This window comes from Quercus robur, chromosome 10 (assembly GCF_932294415.1).
Source record: "Quercus robur chromosome 10, dhQueRobu3.1, whole genome shotgun sequence".
NCBI lineage: Eukaryota > Viridiplantae > Streptophyta > Magnoliopsida > Fagales > Fagaceae > Quercus > Quercus robur.
The window spans coordinates 5,728,448-5,746,880 of NC_065543.1; the positions used below are offsets into that span (position 1 = coordinate 5,728,448).

Here is an 18,433-nt window from a genome sequence, read left to right on the forward strand (position 1 = left end):
CGTAGGCTAGCTTAAAAGGAGTTTCTCCTGTTGGAGTTCTCGCTGTAGTTCTATAAGCCCATAAAACACCTGGTAATTCATCCGGCCATATCCCCTTTGCCCCTTCGAGCCGAGTCTTGATGATCTTTAGCAAGGATCGGTTCGCTACTTCTGCCTGGCCATTGGCCTGTGGGTGGGAGGGTGAGGAGTAATGGTTCTTCATTCCAAGCTGTTCACAAAATTCCCTGAAGGGTGTGTTGTCAAACTGTCGTCCATTGTCTGACACTAGTACTCTAGGTACTCCGAATCTGCATACAATGTTCTTCCAGACGAAGTTCTTGACATTCTGCTGTGTAATTTTGGCTAAGGGTTCGGCTTCCACCCATTTTGTGAAGTAATCTATTCCCACCACCAGAAACTTCATTTGCCGAGTTCCAGTCGGAAAGGGCCCCAAAATATCTAGCCCCCATTGTGCGAAAGGCCAAGGGGCCATCATTGGCGTGAGATATTCTGCTGGCTGTCTGGGAATGTTGCTAAAGCGTTGGCATTGATCACAGACTTTGACATATGCTTTAGCGTCAGCTTGGATGGTTGGCCAATAGAATCCACTTCGGATGACTTTATGGACGAGTGACCTGGCTCCCGAATGGTTCCCGCATGCTCCTTCGTGAACCTCCCTCAACATGTAATTTGCCTCGTCTGGAGCCAAACATCTTAAGAGAGGCTGGGAAAAACCTCTCTTATATAACACCTCGTCCATAAGCACATACCTTGCTGACTTGACTCTGAGCTTTCTAGCTTCATCCTTCTCTTCTGGAAGCATTCCGTCCTTTAAGTATGACACTATCGGGGTCATCCAATTTCCTTCTCCCTCTATCTGCATCAGTTCTGGAAGGTCTATGCTTGGCATGTAGTGTACATCATTCATCTCGTCCAAGGCCTCATTCGCAGATGCTTCCTTCGCCAGAGTATCTGCCTCCACATTCTCTTCCCTCGGGATTTGAACAAAATCTGCTTTTTTGAATTTCTTCACAAGGCGTACTACCTTCCTTAGATATTTCTTCATTCTGTCTTCCTTCGCTTCACATGTCCCATTGACTTGGCCTATGATGAGTTGAGAATCTCCCAAGACAAGTATTGAGTCTGCTTCTACAGACTTGGCCAGTTCCAACCCCTTTAAAAGGGCTTCATACTCCGCTTCATTGTTAGTAGTCTGGTATTGCAGACGGGCCTTGTATTTGAATTTGTCCCCTTCTGGCGACTGCAAAACAACTCCTATTCCTCCAGCATATAATGTAGACGATCCATCAACATGGACGACCCATTTGTTGTACTCACCTTCCCCCAGGTCTTCATAACGTGGAGTGAACTCCGCAATGAAATCTGCCAAGGCTTGAGCCTTTATTGCACTTCTCGGTTGATACCGAATGTCGAATTCACTAAGTTCAACTGCCCACTGAACGAGTCGTCCTGCGGCTTCCAGCTTGTTCATTGCCTTCTTAAGCGGATGGTCCGTCATGACATTAATGATATGAACTTGGAAGTAATGTCTTAACTTCCTTGAAGCCGTTATTAGTGCGAAAGCCAATTTCTCCATGAGCGGATATCTTCCCTCTGCTCCTCTGAGTGCCCGGCTAGTGTAGTACACTGGCTTTTGTATTTTCCCTTCTTCTCTGATTAAAGCTGAACTTACGGCATGTGGGGACACCGCTAAGTATAGGTACAGTTCTTCTCCTTGCACAGATGGACTTAATAATGGGGCCGTTGTAAGATAATCTTTCAGGTCTTGGAAGGCCCTTTGACATTCGTCCGTCCACTCAAATGCCTTCCTGAGGACTTTAAAGAAAGGTAAACACTTATCTGTGGCTTTTGAAACAAACCTGTTCAAAGCGGCAACTCGTCCTGTGAGGGATTGGACTTCCTTGATACTCTTCGGTGGCTCCATGTTCAATATAGCCTGGATCTTATCCGGATTTGCTTCAATTCCCCTTTGCGAGACCATGAACCCCAGAAACTTTCCCGACGACACTCCGAATGCACACTTGCTTGGGTTCAACTTCATCTTATATCGCCGAAGTGTTTCAAAGGTTTCCTGTAGGTCATCTAGATGGCTTCCTTCGTCTATGCTCTTCACAAGCATGTCGTCGACGTAAACCTCCACATTCCGTCCTATCTGTGGACGAAACATGTGATTCACTAACCTCTGATAAGTTGCCCCTGCGTTCTTCAAGCCGAAGGGCATTACTTTGTAGCAAAACAAGCCTTGGCTGGTAATGAAGGAAGTTTTCTCCTGATCAGCTTCATCCATCTTGATTTGATTATATCCTGAGAAGGCATCCATGAAACTCAGCAACTGATGGCCGGCAGTAGAGTCCACCAATTGATCAATGCGTGGTAGAGGATAACTATCCTTGGGACATGCTTTGTTTAAGTCCGTGAAGTCTACGCACATTCTCCACTTTCCATTAGCTTTCTTCACCATCACCACATTGGCTAACCAATCCGGGTAATAGACTTCCTTGATGAACTTTGCTGTGGTCAGTTTTTGAACCTCTTCCTTGATTGCTTTGTCCCTCTCGGGAGCGAATACCCTCTTCTTCTGACGAATGGGCTTAAAAAAGGGGTATACATTCAACCGATGAGTGATCACACTTGGGTCGATTCCAGGCATGTCGTCATGACTCCATGCAAAAACGTCGATACTTTTCCTCAGGAACTGGATGAGGTCTTCTCTTGCCTTATCCTTCATACATGTTCCAATTCTGGTAAATTTCTCTGGATCATCTTCCTGCAAAATAACATCTTCCAACACTTCCGTGGGCTCTGCAATAACTCTTCTTTCTTCGATGCTCATTGTCTGCACCTGTTCGTCCAAAGCCACCATGGCTAAGTAGCATTCTCTAGCTGCCAACTGATCTCCTTGTGCTTGTCCTATCCCGTATTCCGTAGGGAATTTGACTGATAGATGGTAGGTCGAAGTTACCGCCTTCCAACTATTAAGAGTGGGCCTTCCAATAATGGCGTTGTATGAAGATGCACAATCTACCACAAGGAAATTGACTTCCTTGGTTATCTGCTGCGGGTACGACCCTACCACAACTGGTAATGTAATGGTACCCACAGGCTGCACCTTCATTCCTCCAAATCCTATCAGTGGCGAGCAGACTGGACGAAGTTGATCTCGTCCAAGCCTCATCTGTTGGAAGGCGGGGTAATACAATATGTCTGCTGAACTTCCGTTGTCAACCAACACTCTCCTGGTTGTATAATCTGCAATGAGCAATGTAATGACGATCGCATCATCATGCGGGTGATGGATCCTCTCAGCATCTTCGTCGGTGAAGGAAATGGTTGGCTCGTCCATTGATCTCGTCCTTGGTGATCGTCCAGAGAGCTGGACGCTTTGTACCGCTTTGAGATACGTCTTCTTTGACTTGGAAGACTGCCCCGTCGAGTTCCCCCCAACGATAATCCTTATTTCTCCTAGTGGGGGCCGGGATGATTCCTCCATTTTGCCTTTCAGCTTCTCATCTGTACGATCCCTTCCAACAAAGTGCTTCAACTTTCCTTGTCTGATAAGGTTCTCTATTTGCTGTTTTAGGTCATAACACTCATCCGTGTCATGCCCATGGTCCCTATGAAAGCGACAATATTTGTTCTTATTGCGCTTGTTGGGATCCCCTTTCATCTTCTCTGGCCATTTTAAAGCAGGATCGTCTTTGATTTGCATGAGCACCTGATTAAGTGGAGCATTCAGGGGCGTATAGTTCTGGCTTCTTCCCGAGGGACCTGTCTTCCTGCTATCTCGTTCCTTCCTATCTTCCGTCCGTCCCTTCTTTGGACGAGGGGCTTGTTCTGAGTGTCGAGCTGGGTGCGCTTCCATCCTTTCAGTTCTTTTCCTCTTCTTGGCTATGATTGCATCTTCTGCATTCATGAAGTTCTGAGCCGAATGGACGAGCTCGGCCATGGTTTGAGGCTCCTTCTCATATAGCTTGTGGATAAATAAATCCGAATTAATCCCGTTGTGGAAGGCTGCCAGTAGAAGCTTGTCGTCCACCTCGTCCACACTAAGGGCTTCTCTGTTGAAGCGAGTGATGAATGACCGCAAGCTTTCGTTCTCCCCTTGTTCTATGGTCAGTAAGCTGGACGAAGAGCGCTTGTGCCTCTGTCCCCCGATGAAATTGTTAACAAACAATTTGCTTAACTCTTCGAAAGAACTTACGGAACTTGGGGGGATTTTACTGAACCAAACCCGTGCCGGGCCTTTAAGGGTAGTAGGGAAGGCTCGACACATGATTTCATCAGGGACCCCCTGAAGGTGCATTGTTGTCTTGAATGTTGCAATGTGATCGAAGGGGTCACGCGTCCCGTCATACGAGTCCAGGGAAGGTAGTTTGAACTTTGATGGTAGAGGGTGGCCATTGATGGAAGCCGTAAAAGGAGAGTCAGTCCTGTGGACCAAATCCTCTATAGGATTCGTTCTTCTCATGTTTTCCTTCATCTCCTCCATGACTTTCTTCATTTGATCCATCTCCTCTTTCAGGTGTGGCACTGTCCGTGAAGTGGTGCCTCTAAACTGACTTCCAATCTCAGTATTCTGTGTGTCACCATGGCCTTGCGTCTGCCCTGCATGCTCCTCACGTGTCTGTCTCCTGTGAGTGATCTCCATCCTTAACTCCTGGTTTTGGCGAGTCAATTCCGCCATTGCAGCCGCCATGGATTGCATATTTTGAACGGAAGACGTTTGCATGACTGGTGCGGATTGGCGATCACGCTGAGGATCACTTGAAGCGCCTCTGCTTCCCTGACGGCCAGGGCTAGTAGCCCTCGACCTGGTCCTGACCATCCTAACCTTTTTGTCGCGGAAAAGAAAATCGCAAAACAACCTTCGATTTCCCACAGACGGCGCCAACTGATGATGTTTGAAATCAGTAAGGTAGAATGGCCTGGCTTCGGTGGGCTGTTCAAGCGGTTGATGGCCTGCAAGGAAGAGAAGGCGATCAAAAGAGGAGACCGGAGAAGACCGGTCGAACCCCCTCCGATGGAGAAGTTAGATTTGTAGGAGAGTAAGTTCCAAGTGTTTTGGAAATGTGTCTGAGAGAAAAGACTTACCTCTGTCGGGTCCAGACCGGTCTCTTATATAGGGAGCCAGGGGCGGTTATTTGTTCGATAACCTCCCCAGGTTTTGTGGAATCCAACAACTCCGGAGTAACCTCCCTCAACGGATATAAAGTGGTAACTGCTAAATGGAGGTTAATTTATTCGAAGGGTTTGTCGAGATAGTTGAGGGTTGCTGAAAGTCTAAGTGTTGAGGGTTCGTCCGTCTGGTGTAGGGTGGTTTAGTCGTCCAAGGATATTTGACGACTTCTCATGGACGAACCTCATGGACGATCCTCATGGACGATCTTTTCGTCCATGGGAGACTTAAACTTATGGAGTGGTGCTATTATTTAATGGACGTCTCTCCTTCTTCTGGGTTGACTCTTGGATCAATCTGTGCTGTAGGCTCTGGACGAACCATTTGGACGAGCTGGAGATGGATTATTTTCCGCTTCTCTATCATCATTATTTTGGGGTGAAGTTATTTTCCCCTATAATTTTTATAGTATTTTTATTCTAAATTTCCATTCTTTTTTACCTATTATTTTGGGCATATGTTAGTTGATGGGGGGCCGTTTTTGTACGTGGCCACGTATCTTCCTCTGAAAGGGTGACTTTGCTAGGTCCGGATTTGTTTTGGAGAGTTCAATTCGGAACTTGACATTAGACCGCATTGATCAATTGAACTTCATTATTATGTATATTAAGTGATGTCCAATAGAATGATTAATTAAGTGTCATATGTCCAATAATAGAATGAGTCCAATAGTCCATATCCAACTGTGGTATAGTTCATGTTCAATATAAAAAGGTATGTCCAGCATCAGTCCATGTCTAAATAATGTATGTCAAGTAGTTTAAGTCCAGTTGTGGTTCATATCCAAATAATATATGTCCAGTGGTGATTTATGTCTGAATAATATATGTTCAACAGTGGTTCTTATCTGAATGATATACGTCTAACAGTGGTTTATATCTAAATAATATATATCCAATAGTGAGATGGATTCAATTTATTAATACATATGTTAATTACTAAAGTATTAGTGAATCCATGTTTATTAAAAAGTGAGATAATGGATCCGTTTGGATTGAACTTATTGTTGCTGAAACTGAAAACTAAAAATACTGTAGCAAAATAATTTTTAAATGTGTGAATAGTGTCGTGGGACCCATTTTTAATATTTTTTTTATGAATAAAGTGACTATGGGTCTCATGAACAGTACTGCTACAGTGTATGAACAGTACTGCTACAGTGTTAATGTCCCTGCCTTTCTGCAAAATGCGTGAAATTAAAAAAAAAAAAAAAAAAAAAAAAAAAGCTAAAACGCGGACGCAGACGCAACATTCAGCCGAATTCAAACGGCACCAATGCTGATTCTAAAACTAAAACGTACTTTTACTTGACAGAGTGAAAGTGTGAGAGAAAGAAAAGTAGAAGTAATCCAAGGAGGCTGGCACGCACACATTGGACCAACTTTCTTTTTCACCAATCACGCTTAATAATGTCACAATTATAATAAAGAAGTTGTTTAATAACATGACATCATCAAAGCAACGTAATCACAAAAAAATGCCACGCTCCGTAGTGAACATTGTCGCAATTGATGTTACTGTCTACGATTGGGTCTACTTTCCAAAAGTGGTGGATGACTCACTCACCCAACAAGTTTAGTGATTATTGTTTAGAATAATATTTCTTTGATGTGTAACTTGAATAGGGTGCATTCTTGTAGAGTTGTTCAGATTACATTAACAAGGTTTATTATCTTTTCAAAAATAAAATATATAACTGCCAAGATTCATGTAACTTAATTTAAATTCAGTTGTACTTAATTTAAATTCAGTTGTAATACAATAGTCAAGAGTCATGCCATCCTATTTGCTTGTTAACTAGTTCTTAATTACAAAAACTTGAATTTAAACAATTAATTAATAATATAGTTATTAATTTTTTTGTTATTTTTAAATTTTGTAAGTATGGAAAATATACAAAAAATAATGTAATCTAACAGTAGAATTATTAAAATTTACATCTAATTAAAAAAAATATATATATATATTACATTAAATATAACTTCAACATAACCCTATCTATATATATATATATATATATATATAAAAAGTTAAAACTTGAAAGTAGAACAGTACCTTAATTCCGTAACCGCATCATGCGTTAATCTTTATTTAGAAAAAGATACAACCATCAAATCATATCATAAAGGGATCATAAAAAAGGCCAGAAAGTGAAAATTGACAGGGTCCTACTTTGACGTGATCTTTTAGTGACATTATGACTGAAAGTGCAAAATGCATGATTGCATTTTGAAATTAAGGATGACAGAAACTGCCTTCAATCAATTAACTTATAACCCCACACACACAAAATAAAATAAAATCATTGATCTAAGATGTGACCGTGTTGGTGTAATTGAAGTCATCATCATGTTTTGTGGATTCTCCACTTGTGTGTGTTTTTTTTTTTTTTTTTTTTTCTCCTTGAGAAGAAGGATTCTCCACTTGTGATTACGAAAAGATATTGATATTGCCATTGTCTGCATCATCTCTCTCTTCTTCTTCTTCTTTTCTTTTTTCTTTTTTTTTCCTATGAATAAAACAACTTTTTTAGATAAAGGGTATTATAGAACTATTATATATATATATATATATATATATGAGTCTCATTATACGTGTTTTATAAATGCGATGAAACTTTGTTTTCAAGAAAAGTTTAGTGTCATAAGTTTTCTTTTATTTTAATTTGAGGCTTACAAATTTGTTCATTAATATTACACAATTGTGAACTATTGAAATAGTTAGAAGTGTCATGAGGTTAGTTCCAAAAAATAAACATTGAAATGATATCAAAATCATAAGTTCCTTTGAGTTATAACATTAAGATAATTATAAACATTAAATAAGAAACTAATGCATCATCTTTTCGGAATGCACATGGCATTCTTTTAACTTAAAAATTCGGTAACAAAAAAGAACGATTTACAAAACAATTCTCATTATAAAGGAGTAGATAACATGACTAGATTGTAAGACTCTTAACCATACATAACACACTGATTAAAAAAAAAAAAAAACCACATTTGAAGGAGGCAGTTACGTGTATCAAGGAGTGGGAGGTTGTCTGGGTATATTTTCTGCATTTCTTTTTTTTTTTTTTTTTGACAGTAAAGCGATATATTTTCTGCATTTCTAATTTTGGAGAAGTCAACACTAAATTTGAAGAATAAATTTTAGACTCGATAGTGTACAGTTATATGTCTACTTTATGAATTCAGAACACATGGACCCAAAATCAATGAGAAAAACAAAGGAAAGAGAAGTAATCGACCGCCTAACAAATGAATGGACAATATCAACTAACACATCATACTTCACAATAAATAAATATATATATATATATATATATATATACACGGTACTTGACTAAATCGAAATTTCAAAAGGAGGGCCCTACCTGCGCACATGATTTGATAGAATCAGTCGATCAACTTTATGTTTTGTTGGAAAGGGACTAATTTTAACTTTCGTACGAGACTTTACACTGCAGTGGGGTCACCCTAATCCTTTATAATATAATAATGTTTGAGACAAATTATTAAGGAATCTTCTTTTGTTTGTCTTTCTTGTACGTAGGACCAGGCATTTTAATATTTTCATGAATCCCACGTGCACGAAAACTTGCATTTTTGTGACATGATAGCGGCCCGGCTACATGAAGAAACAAAGTGGATAGGATATACTTCCCAAAAAAAAAAATTGTATAGGATATTGTTTGTTGGATTCCTTTTTGGGTTGGGGGGATTATTGTCAAAGTACCAAATGGATTAATCATAACATTCACAATCTACTTTATTTTAATAAAACGCATTCTTAATGATACAGAGAAAAGTATATTTGAATTAAAGGAGTATATTCTCACGATAAATAAAATAAAATTCAGAGTAAAGGGTTGGCATTTCTCTACTTTACGCAAATTTTCTTTATCTCACTTAACAAAGTTGTTCATCATTTGTGTCCCCACCAAAAGTCTCTTCATGGCAGACTTGCCGTGTAAACATTTGCATATATAATTAATTTTAGAGAAATGCTAACGGATACTCTTAGAGTAATGGTTAATAATTAATTTAAAGAAAATTTTTATGAGAGAGAAAAAAAAAGCAATTAATGTTTTAACAGTTTTTTCCATTAATTTCCTATGAAAGTAGTGTCAAAACTTTCCTAAAATGGATTATTAACCAGTGTCCTAAAGGTACTCATTAACATGACCCTTAATTCTATTACATTTCATATTTGTGTTTGCACACCAAAGATTGTTATAATGTTTACTGGTGCGTCCACCCTATGGGGATTTGATTTATAGGACATCTACTACACATTAATTCAGTGACTATCTTTTATGTGAATCCCATAATAATCAATGTTTCATTTACATCATTTGATGTAAAGACATATGTGCTGGACAATCAACAAGGACACAATGCTTATATGCCTGACATTTATTTTTATATTGAAATTAAGGATGACAGAAAATTGGGGTAGTGACTACTGACTAGCGACTCGTGAGTAGTGACAGTATAAACTAAAGAAATAGAAAAAGTAAGATTATACAAAATGGATAGAAGAGAGATTAAAGGGTGTCTCTTGCAGGCTCTAATACATAAAAGTGGGGCATTGTCAATACAGAAACAAAAAAAGTTGCAAATGGTGTTCAAACTTGGAAGTTTGTGACAGACATTTTAGAGTGCATATGGGTTTTTTTGAGGGGGGAAAAAATAGCCACTCTGTGTTTTTGACATTAGGGCTATAAACAAGTAGAGCTTTGTGGAGTAGTGCATGTTCAAACTTGGCTCGTCAGGAAAATTAAAAAACTGGAGCTTGGCTTAAGCTTGTGACTAGCCTAAAAATAGTGTTTGAGTTTGAGCTCGTGGGAAAGCCAAAAAACTTGAGCTTGGCTTGGCTTGATTAATTAGTGGAGCCAAACTCAAGCTTAATATCAAGCTCAAGCTCGATCAAAAAATCAAGCCGAATTCACGGTCACAAAATTGTAGACTCCTAATTCTTATTAATAGATCAATGATTCCTTCTGTTCTACTTCTAAGTTGAATGATTGGGATCGCATTCATTAGAAAATTAAGTTTACTAACTAAAAGCGCTATAAATCTCTAAATATATAGTTTTCTAAGACCTTGCCTTAATGAGGAGTATCGACCCTTATTCTGTCTCTTACTTGAGACATTTTAAAAAAATGTATTTACAATATGCGGATCCCACTATAACATTTTTGTCAACAGTAAAGATTAAGTTCACTGTTTGCACAAATTTCAGGTCCTTTTTTGTTTAGTGCAAGTCCGACCTTAACTTTTTTTTTAATTACAATTTAAAATGTTCGGGAAAAAAAATCAATCTATTTTATTTATCTTTAACAATTTTTTGTTAAAAAAATTTATTTTACAGTTCTTAATTTTTGCAAAAGAGTAGGTAGTCTTTCTGTTCTAACTTTAGCGGGAACAAACGGGCAGTTCTTTTGTTAGTGGTTTGACAAAAGGGAAGTTACATATATATATTCTCGCAAGTCTTGGAAGCATTACGTAAATTCCCAATATAGAATTCAAACGATTTGAGTTTGATATATATATATATATATATATATATATTAATTGACAACCAACTATATATATGTAGGGAATTAAGCCGAATTCCCAACCTGTGAGAAACAAAAAAATAGAGAAAACACATGCCAAAGAAAAAAAAAAAACAATCACACGCACGAGACAATATTTACGTGGTTCGGCAATTTGCCTACGTCCACGGAGTTGCAGGGATTTCACTATTTTCAGGGAAGAATACAATACAACATGCGGCTACAATATTTTCTCTATATTCAGTAAATCTCCCATTAAAAACCACGCAATATTATTCAGGTCAGGTCGGGTCGTCAAACCGGATCAAACAAAACTAGGCTCCACAAAACCCAACAAATCTCCCACTTGGAGACTAGTTCAATCACCAACATCAACTGCAATCCTCCAAAAACAATCCCTCATCCCTGCAACTCATCCTCCTGTCCTCAAGCTAGAAGACCAATTAAAGCTGCGCACAGCTTCAACTTCTCAATAGTGACACCCTTAGTCAACATGTCTGTTGGGTTCTTAGATCCACAAATCTTCTCAAGTATTACCAGTTTATCTTCAACAAGATAACAGATAAAATGGTATTTTGTTTGTATATGCTTCGACTTTGAATGAAAAGCCGAATTTTTGGCAAGAAAGATTGCACTCTGACCGTCACTGTGTAGAATGCCCATCTTCTGCTTCTTATCCAATTCATCTAAGAAACCATGTAGCCAAATCATCTCCTTTCCAGCTTTAGTTGCTGCAACATACTCAGCTTTTATAGTAGACAAAGTAACAATCTTCTGTAGATTTGAAGCCCATGATATAGCTGTACCACCCAAAGTAAAAACAAACCCAGTAGTACTCTTTCTACTATCAATATTACCAGCAAAATCAGCATCTACATAACCCTGCAGTTTCAAGCTTGCACCTGTGAACCAAAGACATGTATCTGATGAACCCTTCAAATATCTTAGAATCCACTTGACTGCCTCCCAATGCTGCTTTCCAGGCCTACTCATGAATCTGCTCACAACTCCCACTACATGTGCAATGTCTGGCCTTGTACACACCATAGCATACATCAAGCTGCCAATAACTGAGGCATAGGGCACCTTGCTCATGTGGTCCCTTTCTTCTTCTGTCTTCAGTGACTGTTCTTTGCTTATTTTGAAATGACTACCCAAGGGTGTGCTCACTGGTTTAGCTCCATTCATGTTGAACTTGCTGAGAACTTTCTTTACATACTCTGACTGTGAAAGTTTCAATGTACCATTAGCCTTGTCTCTAATGATTCTCATACCAAGGATTTGCTTTGCAGCTCCCAAATCCTTCATTACAAACTGTTTGGACAATTGCTTCTTCAGATTATTAATCTCTTCAATGCTAGACCCTGCAATAAGCATATCATCCACATACAACAGTAATATAATGTAAGAATTGTCAAAAGACTTAGCATAGCAATAGTGATCAGTTTCACATCTCGTGAACCCAATTCTAAGCATAAAACTGTCAAATTTCTTGTACCATTGCCTAGGAGCTTGTTTTAGGCCATACAAGCTCTTTCTCAGTTTGCAGACTAGATTCTCTTGTCCCTGAACAATGAACCCTTCTGGCTGAATCATGTAAAGGTCTTCCTCCAAGTCACCATAAAGGAATGCTGTCTTCACATCTAACTACTCAAGATGTAAATTTTCTACAGCTACTATTCCCAGTACCAGTCTGATTATTGACATTTTCACAACTGGAGAAAATATCTCTGTGTAGTCAATGTCTTCCTTCTGCTGGAACCCTTTAACAACTAATCTAGCCTTGTAACGTTTGCTACCATCATGCTCATTCTTTATTTTGTATACCCACTTATTGTGCAAAGCCTTCTTTCCTACTGGCAATTCAGTCAGTTCCTATGTCTAATTCCCCAACAAGGAATCCATCTCATCCTTCATGGCTAACTCCCACTTGCTTGAATTCTCATCTTGCAAGGCTTCATCATAACACTCTGGCTCACCACCATCAGTCAACAGGAGATAATTTAGAGTGGGTGAATAACGCTGTGGAGGTCTAATGTTCCTGGAAGATCTGTACTCGGATCTACCTATGAATTTACATTCTCCTTATCTTCTTCACCCCTTTTCTAGACAATACCTTCAGTCAATTCATCTAAGTTGACAAACTCAGATTTCTTTTGATCTATCTCTGTCACATCTGACACTACAGTTGACCTGTCCTTGTACATAACCTGTTCATTAAATATCACATTTTTACTTCTAATGATTTTCCTGTTTTGTTCATCCCAAAACCTATAGCCAAATTTCTCATCACCATAGCCAATGAAAAAACATATTTTAGATTTTGCATCAAGTTTACTACGAGCATCAGAATCAATATGAACATAAGAAACACAACCAAAAACTTTTAAGTGTGAAAATTTTACCTCTTTACCACTCCAAACCTCCTTAGGAAGTCTGAACTCCATAGGAACTGATGGTCCTCGGTTTATCAGGTAAACTGCAGTGCTAACAGCATCAGCACAGAAAGTTTTTAGTAGTCTAGCATGCAACCTCATACTTCTAGTATGCTCATTGATAGTTTTGTTCATGCGCTCAGCCACACCGTTCTGCTGTGGTGTCCCAGGAATGGTCTTCTCCATCCTAATTCCCTGTGCAGCACAATACTCACTGAACCCTCCATCTATATACTCTCCTCCATTATCTGACCTCAAATATTTTACTTTCAAAACTGTTTCTGTTTCAACCATGGCCTTCCACTTCTTAAAAGTTTCAAATACATCAGATTTATTTTTCAAAAAATAAACCCATACCTTTCTGCTTGAGTCATCAATAAAAGTGATGTAGTACCTTGAACCTCCAAAGGATACAACCGGAGAAGGCTCCCACAAATCAGTGTGTACTAACTCCAATTTTTCAACCTTCGGTGTCCTGCCAATTTTCAAGAAACTCACATTTTTCTGCTTTCCTAAGATGCAGCTTTCACACATGTCAAAATCAATGGATTTCAATTCTGGTAGTTTTCCTTTTGACAGCAGCATTTTCATCCCTTTCTCACTCATGTGACCAAGTCTGTGGTGCCATAGGCTTGTATCAGTACTTGTATCAACAACTGTAATTGTGTCTCTTGGACATGAGGTCATATACAGAGTACCAATCTTCTTTCCACGAGCCAATACCCTAACTCCCTTTGTAACCTTCCAAGTACCACCAACAAATAGTATTGCATGTCCTTCATCATCAAGTTGTCCAACAGAAATTAGATTCCTCCTCAGGTCAGGAATATGTCGAACCTTCTCCAGTAACCAAACAGACCCATTGGGCAACAATATCCGGACATCTCCCATACCAACAACATCCAAGGCTGAACCATCAACCAAATACACCTTACCAAAATCACCTGCAACATAATTCTGTATGATTTCTCAGTGTGGAGTGGTATGAAACGAAGCTCCTGAATCCAAAATCCAATCATCAAGTGGACTGTCTACTGCAAGAAGTAATGCATCCTGTACCTCTTCTGTTACAACATTAGCAGAATCATCTTCATTCTTCTTCTTAAGACTTTTGCATTGATTCCTAAAGTGACCTGTTTTCCCACAATTCCAGCATTGTACTTGTTGGCCTGATCTAGATTTACTTCTGTTTCGATTAGAATTTCTAGATTTTGATTTGCCCCGATTTGAATTTCTATTATTACCTCTGCCTCTTGTCTCAAGGTTTAGGGCAGAACTAGATCCTGAGGTTTCACCTGCATCTCTTCTGCGAATCTCCTCAGCCAGAATCAAATCTCGTATATCATTGTACTTGAGCTTTTCCTTTTCTGTAGAGTTGCTTACTGTCATTCTCATTGCCTCCTAACTGTTAGGCAAAGAAGCCAAAACGATCAGAGCACAAATCTCATCATCAAAATCAATTTCTACAGACGACAATTGATTTGTGATAGTATTGAATTTGTTCAGATGTTGTGCTACTTCTCTGCCATCTTCAAATTGAACAATTTCTTCATCAGATACACCTTGTTGTTTGCAAACGGCTTCTCATACATACCGGATAAAGCCTTCATCAGATCTGCTGTGGTCTTCTCCTTTACAATATTGTGTGCAACAAACCTAGACAGAGTTAACCTAATAACTCCTAAAACCTGTCTGTCAAGAAGCGTCCATTCATCAGCCTTCATAGCCTCAGGTTTTTCCCCTAGAAGCGGTAGATGCAACTTCCTCCCATAAAGGTAATCCTCGATTTGCATCCTTCAAAATCCAAAGTCTGTGCCATCAAAGCCCAACAATATATTCTCTATCTACATCGTCATAGTAATCTAATAATAATAATTACTAATTTTTAGAGGAAATATAATAATTAATAACTGATGTGTCCTCTGTGTCATGTGAAATTTTCAAATGGTTATAATTAGCAATGAGATGTTATAATTTTTTTCAAATGGTATATACTTATAATTCATGCTTATCTTTGTATGGATTGGAGTCATTATTTATTGACTTAATACCTGAAAATTTTACTTCTTTTTGTCTATTTATTTTATGGGAAATGCTAACAAGTGCTCTTAGGGCACTGGTTAAGAATCTAATTAAAGAAAGTTTTGACATCATTTTTATAGGAAATGAAAAAAACTGTCAAAACATTAATTGCTTCTTTTTCTTTTCCCATAAAAACTTTCTTTAACTGGATTCTTAACCAGTGCCCTAAGGACACTCATTAACATGACCCTTATTTTATTTATTTCAATGAGTGATCCACTACTTTATATTTTGGTTAACTTTGTGATTCGTGTCTCTATACATTAAGTATTATGGCTTTATTAGGCTTACTAAATTGCCTTTGTCATATAAACAACAACAACAAACAAAGTTTTATTTTCTAAATTTTGAGAGTTGACTATGAATCCTTAACATATTAATTATGGTTGGCTATATGTATTATTTGGATCCATTCTATTTTATCTAAAGTCATATTTTCTGTTACTTTGTTAATTGACATGTCATTTTTTATTAGCTCTACTAATTTGATTTTTGAATTAATTAATATAATGAAATCTAGTGTAGATTCAAAAAAGAAATTTTTTAATTATTGTAGCATATTCAATATGAAACTAATTATTAATAGTGTGGATGTTGTCCTCTATTTTATTTAGTACTAGTGATGAATTATTGTATGTCAAAAAGGAAAAACAAAATCTGGTAGGACATATTGTTTGGTCCATGTGTAAAAATGCCTTTCCTGAAGTTTGAGTTATCCTCTATTTTATTTAGTATTAGTGATGAATTAGAAAAAACAAAATCTGGTAGGACATATTGTCCGGTCCAGGACCACACCGTGTCACATTTTTCAACCCTCTAAATCATATCAAGAGTTATGATTTAGAGGGTTGAAAAATGTAAACATTTTGATGCGAAAACTCACCTACCTTTTTTCACATTTATTTCAAGAATGTTTTAATTTATTATGAGTGTACTTATAACCTCAGAGATAAAAGTTAGTAATCTAACCTAGCCGCTATGTAGTTTAGTGATTGTATTGACAGAATTTAGTGAACCAAAATAACCCAAATTTTTTTGTAGTGGTTGTAGACATTCAATTCTTAATAGATCAATCATTCCTTCTTTATAAGTAAAGTGATTGGGAACAAATTCCAGCATTCATTATAAATTTAACTTTTCCAGCCAAAAGTTTTATAAATCTCTAACGAATTTCTAAGATCTTGCCTTTATGAGGATTATCAACCCTAAGACATAAAAAAGGAAATTACGTTTTCACCTACCATGTGAATGTAGTTATTAAAATAAAAAATAAAAATTTAACCGATGCTCTAAAGTATTGGTTTATAAAATATTTGTATAAACATTTTATGAAAAAAAAAAAGGTTGATTTTTTTTTTTTTTACAATTCTTTATATTTATCGTGAAAGTAGTATTAAAAAAATTTAAAAATGATTTATCAACAAATGCCCTAAAAGTTTTCATTTACAAGATTCCAAATAAAAATAAAGAGGTGATATACTCAACCTTGGGTTTTGTAAAATTGAGTTTATTTAAGTTATAACTTTATCTTAAAACTAATAATCCTTTTAGGATTGTGATAATGTCCAACAGTTTCTCAATGATTGAGATTAATATTTGAAAAAAGTTACTATTAATTTTAACCATTAGTAAATAAAAAAAAATTGAAAGAAAGTAAAAAAAGTTAAAATTATAAAATAAAAGTGGTAAAAATATTTTGTGCGGGGATGGGATAATTTCATTGGGTGTGATATCCATCCATTTTTGTTTTAGCGGAAAAAAAAGGGTACTTCTTTTGTTAGTGGTTTGACCTAGAAGTTAGATATTAATTCTTAATCAAAACTTGTTTGTAGTGGTGCTTGGCCCAGTGTGTGAAAGAGGAGACTTTCATTTCGTCATTGAGGCCCAAGAAAAGAGCATACTTCCGAGTTGGATGCGAATGCTTGTTTCGTTTGCCAATTGCAATGGTTTTCTGTACATGACAATAGAATGGCCACTTTGAGTAGGCCTGTATATTATGATTTGAAGTAATTGGACCAAAACAGGCTCTTTTTAAGGGCTCTTAGCAATTCACTTGAAGCCATTTGAGATCTGCACCACTCTACGGCCACATCTCTTGTGCTAGTGACATTTTAACAAAGCTGAATTCTAGGCCCACCCAATCGTAAGCCCATTTCGTTACCAATGGATTCAAGCCCAATTCTCAACCGTGCGGCCCAACTCAACTTCACCTCCTCAAAATAAACGGGGGCATTTATGCCATTTCACACCCACACAAATTAGGGTTAGGGTTTTAGTTCCGTGGCCTATCAAAGCTACTCTAAATCATCGTATTCTAACCACAACACACTTTTGCATCTCCTCCTCAAAATCTAAGGTTTCCAATCTCCTAGGTTGCTAGCAAATACGAGTAAAGTGTGGTTCTCTTTGTTTTGTTTTTGTTTTTGGTTTATGTTTCAAAACTTTTTGTGAGATTGAATGTGAAAAAAGATTGTTTAAAAAAAAATAATAATAATAAAAAAAAGAAGAAGCCAATTTGCAGAGCAAGAGCGTCTATAATAAAAATGGCGCAAATTGCATTGAAGGTTGGCAATATAAATATGCAGTGAATTAAGTAACTTTTTAAGTTTATTCACTTTTTTTTTTTTTTTTTTTTTTGAGAAATAATTACAACATGCTGCTAATCCCACACTTCAAATTCTTTTCCCTCCTAGACCTCCAAGCACTTTGTACATGGGGAGGTGTCAATTCAGCTACAAGACCTTTGACTTAAGTTTATTCACTTAATTAACTAAAACTACTATTTTTTTCTAATCAAAATTATCAGAAAAAGAAAAAAGAAAAGTAGTTGTACAATGAAAAAAGCTAAATTTACGTGACTTTGACCAATTAGTTGTATAATATATATTATAATGTTTTTGAGGAAAAGTAGTCGTACAATGACAGTGTGTCAGGTAAAGAAAAAACTAAAAGTAAAGTCATAGTATAGGCTTAAAAGAATATAAAAACATGTGGTTCTTTTTACTTAAAAGACCCTAATATATTGTTAAGTTGCTCAAATTATAGACCAAAATTTAATTTTATTAGAATAAAAAAAATAAAAAAACCTCAGGGTGTTTCCATAATTTTTTTTAAAGGAAGATAAATATAAAATTTTAAATTATTATATATATAATTTTTTTTTTCAGGCCAGGGTGG

The 18,433-nt window shown here is 37.2% G+C and overlaps 1 non-coding gene across 1 annotated transcript; it reads left to right on the forward strand.

Moving 5' to 3' along the window:
* The first annotated feature begins 17,776 nt into the window (after positions 1 to 17,776).
* Positions 17,777 to 17,877, forward strand: LOC126704489 (small nucleolar RNA snoR86). The gene has a single exon (XR_007648201.1). It is a non-coding gene; the product is annotated as a small nucleolar RNA snoR86 (small nucleolar RNA).
* Positions 17,878 to 18,433: the final 556 nt, after the last annotated feature.